Below are 12,208 nucleotides of genomic sequence, written 5' to 3' on the forward strand. Positions count from 1 at the left end.
TCTTCAGTAAAACCAGATCAAACAGGTTTCATAAAAGACAGAAACTCTCAATGATCCTTCTAATCCCACTGCTGAGAGGAATACAAATTTGGTGGTGTGTTCATGTTCACATAACAACTTCAACAAGTTTAGAAGTTGATCATTTCATCATGTGAGTTAAATTGTTGGTTATATTTATTTAACCAAAATATACAAGCTACAAACTCTCAAATGGGGAGACAACAATATAGCAGAAGTTAAAATTTAGCTTGAAAGCCTATGGCATTTTATTTGCATACTGCACTAAACTAAATAAGCCTAATGCTAAAATTTCTTAGTAGGTAAACTTTAGGGAGAAGGTAAAGCATATAATTGTGTAATAACATTATATGTAATTTTACATGTAAAAATCAAGTACTCATGCATTCTCCAACCAGTTAGGAACAACTGGACACATTCTCTTTTGCGTAATTATCATGCAGCAACAGTGCAATTCAGAAACAAAAATGTAAAATCATTTACATTAAACAACAGGACAAGTGAAATGTAATCGCAGTGACTGACAGTGGCATTGCTGACAAAGTCAGACGTCTGTGGCTGGATTGTGTATTTTTTTAGGTACTACTGATCTCCTGGGATGATCTCCTGATCCACCCACCAGAAAGTAATCGACAGGTTACTGTAAATCACTTCAATTAGTCTTGGAGCATGCATGATTATCAATGGACTGGCATTCTATACAAACAGAGTGTACCCCTCCTGATTCACCATGATGCTGACAATGATAAAGGGCGTACTAAAGATTAGTGAATGAACTTAAATTCCACCGTTTCATTGTTTTTTTAAAGGCAATATTGAAAATTTAAAATATTATAAGTTTTTATTAAACTTTCTGTCATGATCTGCCAAAAACAGTTTTTTGGGGTGAGGTCCATTTACAATAATTGACATAATCTCTCATTTAAATGGAGGCATAAATATAAAGATTATTCAGCATGGACCTTTCCAATTTATACCCTTCCACCATACCATGTTTATAAACCGATACCTACAACGTCCCTGCAAAATTAATATTAGAAAATAATAAAAATCAGATTCTCAGATTGATTGATGCTGGAAGAAATGTTGGTCATTTTGCAAAGCCAATATATATATTGTCAGGCTGGATTCAAGCAGGTGGAAACCAAAGTAGTAAAACAAGTTTTAACTACCGACCGAGGCAGATCTGTGACAAAATCGATCCCTAAATGTGACCAGGGCCGCTGCGAGATCGGCAGAGGGACCTGCTTCCCTACAGGTACATGTCGGGGGATCTTTGACATGGCGCAGATGGTACAACCACCGAGCAACCGACTCGCTCATTCCAGGCCACCAGTAACGAGCTTGGGCTAGGTGGAGTGTTTGTCTCTTATTCCTTGGTGGCCTGGACTGGGAGCTTCGTACATCGACTTTAGCAAGGCTTGTCAACATGTCTCAGGACTTACGTCCTACCCTCCTAGCATCCCACTGGGACCGGTTCTTCCAGAGTAGACGTGGGGATTTCCTCCTTCAGATCCCAGATGATGGTGCATAGTAAAGAGTTTAGGGGGAATGATGGGCTCCGGGTCGTTGGGCTCTTCAGGGCCATAGATCTGGGACAGAGCATCTGCCTTGCCGTTCTTTGAACCTAGCCGGTAAGTGATGGTGTAGTCGAACCGGGTAAGGAACAGTGCCCATCTTGCTTATCTGGGGTTCAATCTCTTGGCCTCGTGGAAGTATTTTAGGTTCTTATGGTCGGTAAAGACTGTGAAAGGGTGCATTGCTTCTTCGAACCAGTGTCCCCACTCCTCCAGCGCTAGTTTGATGGCGATGAGTTCCTGGTTCCCAATGTCGTAGTTCTGCTCAGCCGGAGACAGCTTTTTGAAAAGAAGGTGCAGGGTCGAAGCCTTGAAGGCTCTCCAGACTGTTGGGACAAGGCGGCCCCTACGCCAGTGGAGGAAGCATCTACCTCCACTACGAATGGGAGTTGGGGATCTGTAGGAGGGGAGCAACGCAGAACCGTTTCCTTAGCTCGTTAAAGGCCTTGTCCGCCTCTGTGGTCCACGTGATCGCCTTCGCATTCCCCCTTAGTAGGGAGGTGAGTGGAGGGATGACCAGGCTGAAACCCTGGATGAATCGGCAGTAGAAGTTAGCAAAGCCCAGGAAGCGTTGGAGTTCCTTCACGGAGTCTGGACGTGGTCAGTCCCGTACCACCTTCACCTTTCCCTCATCCATCCGAATACCCGCCGAGCTGATCAAATAACCCAGGAACTGCACCTCAGGTCGATGGAACTCGCACTTAGGGAGATTGAGATAAAAGCGATGCTGGGCCTTGGTGTTCCTGCAGGGTAAGGGAAAAGATGAGGATGTCATCAATGTAGACGATTACAAATTGGTGGAGGAAAGTTCTGAACACCTCATTAATAAATGTCTGGAAAACTGCTGGGCATGATGCGATACTCATAGTGTCCAGCGGGGGTTATGAAGGCGGTCTTCCACTCGTCTCTTCGGCAGATGCGCACAAGGTTGTAGGCGCTTCGTTGATCCAGCTTGGTAAAGATACCCACGCCTTGTTGATCTTCCAGGGAGGCCAGGACCAGAGGGTGTGGATATGGGAGTGGAGAGATCTGACTGTTAAGGTTCCGGTAGTCGATGCAGGGTTGAAGTCCATCGAACAGGTAGAGTTTCTGGAAGGGTAGTCCACGTAATCTCTTCAGAGTTTAATGGGAGAAAGTCATGTGGTCAGATGAGACCAAAATAGAACTTTTGGGTCATAATTCCACTAAACGTGTTTGGAGGAAGAAAAATGATGAGTACCATCCCAAGAACACCATCCCTACTGTGAAGCATGGGGGTGGTAGCATCATGCTTTGGGGGTGTTTTTCTGCACATGGGACAGGGCGACTGCACTTTATTAAGGAGAGGATGACCGGGGCCATGTATTGCGATATTTTGGGGAACAATCTCCTCCCCTCAGTTAGAGCATTGAAGATGGGTCGAGGCTGGGTCTTCCAACATGACAATGACCCGAAGCACACAGCCAGGATAACCAAGCAGTGGCTCTGTAAGAAGCATATCAAGGTTCTGGCGTGGCCTAGCCAGTCTCCAGACCTAAACCCAATAGAGAATCTTTGGAGGGAGCTCAAACTCCGTGTTTCTGAGCGACAGGCCAGAAACCTGACTGATCAAGAGAAGATCTGTGTGGAGGAGTGGGCCAAAATCCCTCCTGCAGTGTGTGCAAACCTGGTGAAAAACTACAGGAAAGTTTGACCTCTGTAATTGCAAACAAAGGCTACTGTACCAAATATTAACATTGACTTTCTCAGGTGTTTAAATACTTATTTGCAGCTGTATCATACAAATAAATAGTAAAAAAAATCATACATTGTGTTTTCTGGATTAATTTTTTTTGATTATGTCTCTCACAGTGGACATGCACCTACGATGACAATTTCAGACCTCTCCATTAATTCTAAGTGGGAGAACTTGCAAAATAGCAGGGTGTTCAAATACTTATTTTCCTCAATGTATATATATATATATATATATATATATATATATATATATATATATATATATATATATATATATATATATATATATATATATATATATATATATATATATATATATATATATATATATATATATACGCACACATACAGTACAGACCAAAAGTTTATATATGTTATATATACAGTACAGACCAAAAGTTTGGACACACCTGCTCATTTAAAGAGTTTTCTTTATTTTCATGACTATGAAAATTGTAGAGTCACACTGAAGGCATCAAAACTATGAATTAACACATGTGGAATTGTATACATAACAAAAAAGTGAACTGAAAATATGTCATATTGTAGGTTCTTCCAAGTAGGCATCAAGAGAATGCCAAGAGTGTGCAAAGCAGTAATCTAAGCAAAAGGTGCCTCATCTAAACATGCTTCCAAGTCTGATCTCTTCCATGGTTGAGTGGGTTAATGCTGGTGCCTCGCTGATGGTGAGGATCAGGGTTTGAATCCTGCTAGTTGCGATGTAGGTTATGTTCCTGCTTTCTTTAGCTTTATATTTTTGTGTTGATGGTTTAAAGGTACATAGACCTTTGATGGTTCAGTGGGTTAAATCAGGTTTCTTGCTTTTGGTGGGGTTCAGGGTTCGAATCCTGCTTTCTGTCTGCCAGTCACGATCAGGATTTATGTCCTACATCTTTCTTTAGCGATATATTTTTGTTTTTAATGGGTTAGAAAGAAAGACAGACCTGCTCTAAATAAGCTTTCTAGCCTGTCCTCACCAATGGTTCAACGGGTTAAGGTTGGTATCTTGCTGGTGGTGGGGATCATGGTTCGAATCCTGCTTTCTTCCTGTTATTTACAATGTGGGTACTTACATCTGTATTCGCTTCCTACATCTTTCTTTACCGTTAAATTCTTGTGTTGATGGTTTGAAAAGAATGATAGACCTGCTCTAATCTTCCCATCCTGTTTTTTTCTGATGGCTTAGTGGGTTAAGGCTGGTACTTTGCTAATGTTGGTGGTCAGGGTTCAAACCTGGCTTTCTGTCTGCTAGTCATGAGGTAGGTTAAATTCCTGATTCCTACATCTTCATATTCTTGTTTTGATGGGTTAAAAAGAAAGATAGACCTGCTCTAAACAAGCTCCCCAGCTTGTCCTTCCTGATAGTTCAGTGGGTTAATGCTGGTGCCTTGCTAATGGTGTGAATCAGGGTTCGAATCCTGCTGATCACATCATGGGTTTGCTTCCTATGTCTGTCTTTAGCATTATATTCTTGTGTTGATTGTTTGAAAGAAAAGATAGACCTGCTCTAAACAATCATTGTAGCTAGTCCTTCCCGATGGTTCAGTGGGTTAAGACTGCTATTTTGCTGTTGGTGGGGTTCAGGGTTCGAATCCTACTTTCTGTGTTTCTGTCTGGTCTGAATTTCTTGCTTTGAAGCCTGAAACAAACGATAAGCCCCCCAAAAAAAGAAGGTGTCTTGTGGGACTTGATAGCTTTGTGGTAAAAGCCTTGCCTCTGAGTTAAGAGGTTGCTGGTTCGAGTCTGGCTTGTCCCCACACTGGGTAAGCTGTGTGCAAAGTAGTGTCTGGTGAGCAATGAGGTAGTTGACCTGCTGCTTCACAGCCTCAGGAAAAGTGAGGGTGATAGGTTTTTGACAGAATTTTTCCCTATATATGCAAAACTAAGTCGATACTTTTTTGCTTCATAACCCCCTGTTTTCAGCTACTCAGACACCCGGGGGGGCAGATGCCCGGATATTGCCCCCCTGCTTCAGGATACGCTCTCCGAAACCACATCCAACCTTCCACGCAGCCATTTCTGACACCTTCCTTACTACGGCCACCGGAACCTTCCGCACTCTTAACTTTGAGCCCTGGCCGGGGTTTGAACCGGCAACCTCACAACCCAGAGGTAAAGCTCTTCCAATTGAGCCACAGGAACTTCTGCAAGAACCTGATTTTTAGGACCTTTTCTGGTTCTTTTTAAAATCTTTTTAAACAATTTAAAGGAAATCTAAGGGGTAGGAATCGAACCGGGTGAGTCAGATAGCAGCAACTACTTCACTGACCATTACACCAACACAGGAGAGGCAAACAAACCTTTGCTTATTGGACTCTTTTCTATAGTTAGGAGACCAGTGTTTTCTCTTAGATCATGATGGTAGAGGGTCAAAACTTCTCCTTCCTGTACATACTCTCAGTAACTCGAAGTTTATGAGAAGTGACTCAGGTACAAGAACCACATCTCCAACACCTGCACCACTGATATACCATGATTTGCCAGCAACCAATTTTAATGATCTTTCATTGTTTTGTTTTTAAAAACTTCTTATAATGTTCAATATAAAACTAGAGGTAAGAATCGAACCAGGGAAGTCTTTCATCATAGATCACTAATGGCATTACTTCAAAACTTTGTTAGACATGTAAATAAGCAGGAAAGACAGAGACAAAGACAAAGAGACACAGACACAGCTTTAGAAAGAGTAAAAAAAAACAAATAGAGAGACAGCAAGAGAGAGACATATACAGTGAGACAGAGACATTTACTAAAAGAGACACAGATACAATTAGATAGAGAAAATAGAGAGACAAAGATAGCGAGATATAGCCACTTCCTGTTGGAAGTGTTTATCCAGAGCGACTCTTAATGATCTCATTTACTAAATGAGCAGTAGTGAGTTAAGGGTTTGCTCAGGTGCCCAAAACTGGCAGCTTGGATGTGTTAAACATGTATCATATGTACAGCATGTGATATATATTTAAGCATATGTACAGTGATTAAATATAAAGGCTATATCAGTGCAGAAACATGTGGACATCATTTAGAGCCTTTGCTATGTTTCCACACGGACAGTTAATGAGGTGATACCGGAGAAAACGAACCTCTTCAAGTCAAGTCAGGAAGCTTATATATATATAAAATTATAGACATTTTACAGATTTAAATGATGTATTGTTTTTATCTGTACAATCAATAAAGACAGTAATTTAAGTTTGTCTCGCCATTATGAGGGAAAAACCCACAAAACGCCACCCAGAGGGTTAATTGTGAGAATCATGGCGGATTTTGGTGTTTGATTTAAGACTCTACTTAAAAAATCTACTTAAGTACAGTAACGAAGTATTTGTACTTCGTTACTTCCCACCTCTATATATATATATATATATATATATATATATATATATATATATATATATATATATATATATATATATATATATATATATATATATATATATATATAGCAAGTCACCAAATATATAGCAATTAGGTGGAAAAAAATATTTGTTAGAATTGTAACCCACTGAATAGTAGTAGCTCGGCCTAAAAAGGATTGTGGTTTTATCTCTTTACAAAGCCTGCTGTGATTGCTTGAGAATAGTCTGTGCCTGCAGAGCTCTGATTCTGCCTAATGTGTGTAAATATTGTCTTTTTATTTTATATTCTTTCTATTTTCTACACACAGAGTGTGTAAAAGCTTTTCAATGTTTTAGCAAGTAATTTTCCAAAAAGGTGATCATATCCAGAGCAGCGTTGTGTGAGAAACACACATTCTGTTGTCTTTGGACCAACTGACTGTCAATGTCTTTGTTATATTGGCTTCTTTTTTAACATGATCTTTGCAGGCAGATGACAATTTCATGATTAGAGTCAAAAGCAGCCAAAATATAAACATTTATGCTTGCTTAAAATACAGAAAACAAAGTACAATATGTGGACAATAACTTATGGACACATGAGCATCACACTGATTTTTTGCCAAATTTCTCCCATTTGCAGTTATTATAAGTGCCACTCTCCTGGGAATCTTGGACAGAGGTTGTGAGGATTTGTGCTCATTCAGCTAAAGGAGCATCGTTGAAGTCAGTAATGTGGGCAGCATTGCAATTCATCCCAAAGCGTTCAGTGGGGTCGAGGTCATAGATGCAGAAAAATCAAATTGTTCCACTATATATTGACCATTGTCCAGCATCAAACTTCATTATCCATTGATAAACAAAATAACATCCTTTAGCAAAAGCTACTTCCTAAAGTTCTATTGACTTCGAGATGCCTATTATAAAAACTGCAGTATTCAGTGATATGCTGTGTGCCCTAACATTTGGTTTATTCTGTGAACTATTTTGTCAGTTCACAAAAGCCTGAAATCGTAATTTTACCACTTTGACCAATTTATTTAAAGAGTTTTCTTTAGTCTATTACACATTAATGTTAACATTAATGTTAACATTAATGTTAACATTAATGTTAACAGCATAATCACTTATCTGTTTAAAACCTTTAGAAAAAATGTTAAGCAGGGATTAATAACCATTAATATGCAATCAAAAACATTTTAATTCACAAATAGAAAACTGACTAGGTAAATGTAAAAAAATAAAAATAATAATCTAATAAAATCCACATATTTTATGTATAAAGGTGTTAAAATCTGTCAATAGCATTTTTCTGTGACACAGTGTACTCAACAATACAGCTATATAGGAATATTTGTGTTCCAGTTGGTTGTTGTTTCCCCTTTAGGCTCTGTCCTAAATACTGCTCTTAGCCCTATGGTCTCGCTCCAAACATGTGTAGTGCAGAAAATGAAGTACAAAGTGTGTGTGTGTGTGTGTGTGTGTGTGTGTGTGTGTGTGTGTGTGTGTGTGTGTGGTATTAGCACAAACACACATTTATTTGTACTTGACATAAAAAAAAAAAGAAAAAGAAAATCTTTAAGACTTGGCAATTTGGACATGCCTAATAACCAAAAGCGGACAAACAAACGTTAACATAAATGATTTTTTTATTTTTAATACTTGGTTGCAAATCCACTATAATATAGGACTCTTTCACAAGTTCACACAAGGTTATCAATGGTTACTTTTGTCCAGGTCTTTTGAAATTCTTACTTTTTACTGTTAGCTTTACACTTTTTAATCTGTAGCCATGCCAGAATATCATTCTGCTAATTAGTTTCTGTGGTGCATTCATAGGGGGAAAAGGCTCTTGCATTAAGTGCAAGTGTTGTTCTACAGGCCACCTACCATCATGCATTTTATTAGAGATTTCACTGTTTAAGTGTGTGGGTGAAGCACTCAGTCACAGAGTTTTATGTTTAAATGAGTCTGATAAATGTTATATCCTCTGCTTTAAATCTATGTTTAAAAAAACTTTTGACTCAGGATCAGTAGGTGGATTTAGAAACTGGCATTCTTGCTCTCTATATTTTCCCTCTAATTTATGAGCTGCCCACCACTGTTTACTGACACCTCTTTATTTTCTTTCTCCTTTGATTTATCACTTTTCCAGATACATCTGCTTCTTGTTAGTGCTTATTTTATTTCAGTGCCATCAGTACAGTAAAGTATTTGCTTCTTCCCAGGAGGTTTTTGGATCTGATGCCAGTGGGAGATTTTCCTTGTATTCTCTTTACTTAATTCTGTTCCTTGACCTCTGTTTATTAGTGTACCAGCCACACAATCTGCTAGCTCTGCCTGGTGGCTCAGCATGTAAGAGCACCTCCCCATTTCATTTCTCAGAACTGTGCTTGATCTCCATTAAGAAAACCTTTCATGTTAATTAATTTTGCCTGTTAACAAGTCCTTTTTAGGGCTTCCTCTGTACAAGGGTTGCTGAGATGCTTATTCGATTGAAAAATGTCTTAGAACCCTGACACACTCTGCCTGCTTGGAGTTTTGTGTTAGCAATGTTGGAAGCTTTTTTATGACCAAGGTGTGTCAGAGGTTGTGGCATAGCATGTAACATAATTTACATGCATGGGGTTCTGATTCATACATACATTCTAGTAGTAGTGATTTATTGACCACAACAGCAAAACATTCTGTATTATTGGTCTTGTTTCCGAGGAGTGGCCCCCTCGGCGGTGGCCGACAGTGGTGTGACGGTCTCGTCGGGGCTTGGGAGCGGTGCGACGGCCTCGTCGGGGCTCAGGAGTGGAGTGGCGGCCCCAGTGAGAAACCCAAGCGGAGCAACACCCCCAGTAGGACTCAAGAACTGAGTGGCACCCTCAGCAAGGAACAACAGCTAGGCGATGCCCCCAGTGGGGCTTTGAGACTGGGCGATGTACTCATTGGGGCTTGGGGACTGGGGATTTGGTAGGCTGCAGGGATGGCCAAACTAGAACCCGAGTTCCTGGTGAAAATCAGGATACCCTGAGCATAAGGTACTCTAACCCCCCGCAGACGTCGGCAGTCCAGTCCAGGGCCTTTGGAGGTGGAGGGTGTAGTGGTGGTCGGCCGTTTTGAGTGGCCTCGTGGCAACACCAAACACCTCAGTGAAGTGCCTGGTGAAACAGGAGTACGCACTGATGATGTCCCAATTGGAGTTCCACACCTCGCTCGCCAATGACAAAGCCTTCCCGGTTAGTAGCGAGATTAGGAATGCGACCTTGGGGCGTTCAGTGGGGAATCTGGCAGGTTGCATCTCGGCGTAGAGACTGACTTGTTAAAGGAAGCTGCTGCACTCAGCCGCTTTGCCGGAGTAGGAAGCCGGAACTGCCATTGGACTGTAGGAGGGGAGCGGTGCAGCCACACTAGTGTGTGCTGGAGCCGGTGCAAACGAGAAGTACCATAAATTGATCCATGATTGGAGCTGGTTGGGGATCCATCCAGGTAGGTTTTTAGGGTCCGATCTTCTGTCACGGATAGGCCAGGCTTCAGAAACCGGGAGTGTAACAGATTGTAATTTATTAGTCTAAACATGCAAACACAAGAAAACAGAAGATGAAACTGTAGCCAATGGCAAACTTAACGGGTGCTTGACCTGAAGCGTAGCCAGGTCAAGGGACAAGAGCAGTAGGTAGTCCGTATGATCTATGGTTGTAACCTGTAGATCTGACCCTAAGTAAAGGGGAAGAGGGGCCTTATAAAGGGGACGGGTAAAAGGAGGACAGGTGTAGGTGTTGGTGATTAGTAGGAGGGAGCAGCTGAACAAGAGTGTTGAGTGTTGAAGGGAGGTGTGACTGGTGGCTCTTTGACAATAATCATGTACCAAAAAGAATTAGTAACACTGTCAATATTTACTGGACCATCAATGGTGCAATTATTGGGCCCCGATTGTGCTGGCTGTGTTATTTGCAGAGATGAAACTACAGTTACAGTTACAGATGAAACATTTGATTTTGGAACCATTTCTTGTTTGCCCTCTGATATGTTTTTCTTTGTGTTATTTGAACACCTAAAAATAACAGTTCAAAAGGAATATTTGCATAAAGGTGTTACATAATTAAAGTGCTTGCACATCAGGACTGGGAAAAGAACCAGAAAGCAACTCTTGTTTCAATCCTCTACATGTAAACATGTAAAGACAATTAGTGTGCGGTTCGGGGGTGCTGCCGAAAAAATCTCATTGCTAAAAGGCTTGGTTCAAAAGCCATTTCTGTGTTCACCTACTTTCTATTTTCTGGCCTCAGAATTAGAGGAATGGTTCCTGGAATTGAATCTGTCACTATGTGCTCCCCTGCCTAGAAGTTTGTCTTTTGTGAGACTAATTAGATTGTCAATTGCCTGCTAAATCATGATAGAGTACCCAGTCGTGAAGCTGGAAATAAAGAGCAAACACGAATCGGGACATGGGACACAGTGTCCAAAATTCAATAAAAATCACAGAATGCAATTCAACCACAATGCAGTGTTGAAACAAGTATTCCTCATGGCTCGCATATATTTTCTTGTTCAGACACAATTGGAAAAGCAGTGACTGTCCAAATATAGATTTTTCAACTTTATTATGGATATGCTGGATTACATTTAATCCTTAACTTTATTTCCAAGGCATGCACACTTCAAATAAAATTAGAGGGAAAAAAGAACCCCACTCACTTACACTTGGGAACCTTGGTTTATGATAAACCACCTCATTAAAAGCAACATAATATGTCTTGAGAAATGACTGGTCATGCACAAAACCTGAGAACATAAGAAGGTTTGAATCCCTTGAATTAATTACTTATGAAATTCTATAAAAAAACAAATCTTAGGTATAACATGAGTTTTGATTGAAGGTCTTAGTTTATATAGAATTGTTAGGAAGCACAGACTAAATCCACTAATACTAATAAATAATAATAATAATAATAATAAATAAATAAATAAATAAATAAATAAATAAATAAATAAATAAATAAATAAATAAATAAATAAAAAAAAATATATATATATATATATATATATATATATACAAACACACACACACACACGGTGTAATCGGACTCTGAGTTGAATGACTATCCTGACAAAGATTTGAATGTGCTTTTTGAATATCCCATTCCACATTTAGTCACCATCTGCTGTTATAATAACCTTCACTCTCCTAGGAAGATGTTCATGGAATGAATATTTTTGAACAGTTTAAAACAGTTGTTAAGTTTTTCCATTGACTGTATATTTTTGTGTTTTCTTTCACCTAGAATTTGCACGAAAACACACAAATTTGTCCTAATCCCCAGCTGATTACATATATAGAAAAAGGCACAAAAATGAATGAAAAACATGGGACTATTTTATAACATCAATATTGATTCTTCTGCTAGACATAGTGTATGCGGGCAGCACAGCTGTGTCTGCAGTGAAAGGAGACTTGTTGAATTGTGTTGTTTGGGTTTCTGGCTTTAGTAATGGCATTAATCTTTGATGTATCAGATACCTGTCTGTGATGCAGCTCTGTTAACTGCATTTCTGTATAGTATTGAT

General features: G+C 39.9%; 1 protein-coding gene across 1 annotated transcript in view; it reads left to right on the top strand.

Moving 5' to 3' along the window:
• The window catches only part of fndc4a (fibronectin type III domain containing 4a), a 40,025-nt gene that overhangs the window by 9,760 nt on the left and 18,057 nt on the right, over window positions 1-12,208 (top strand). The window lies entirely within an intron of this gene.

This window comes from Silurus aristotelis, assembly GCF_946808225.1.
Source record: "Silurus aristotelis genome assembly, chromosome: 15".
Classification (NCBI taxonomy): Eukaryota; Metazoa; Chordata; class Actinopteri; order Siluriformes; family Siluridae; genus Silurus; species Silurus aristotelis.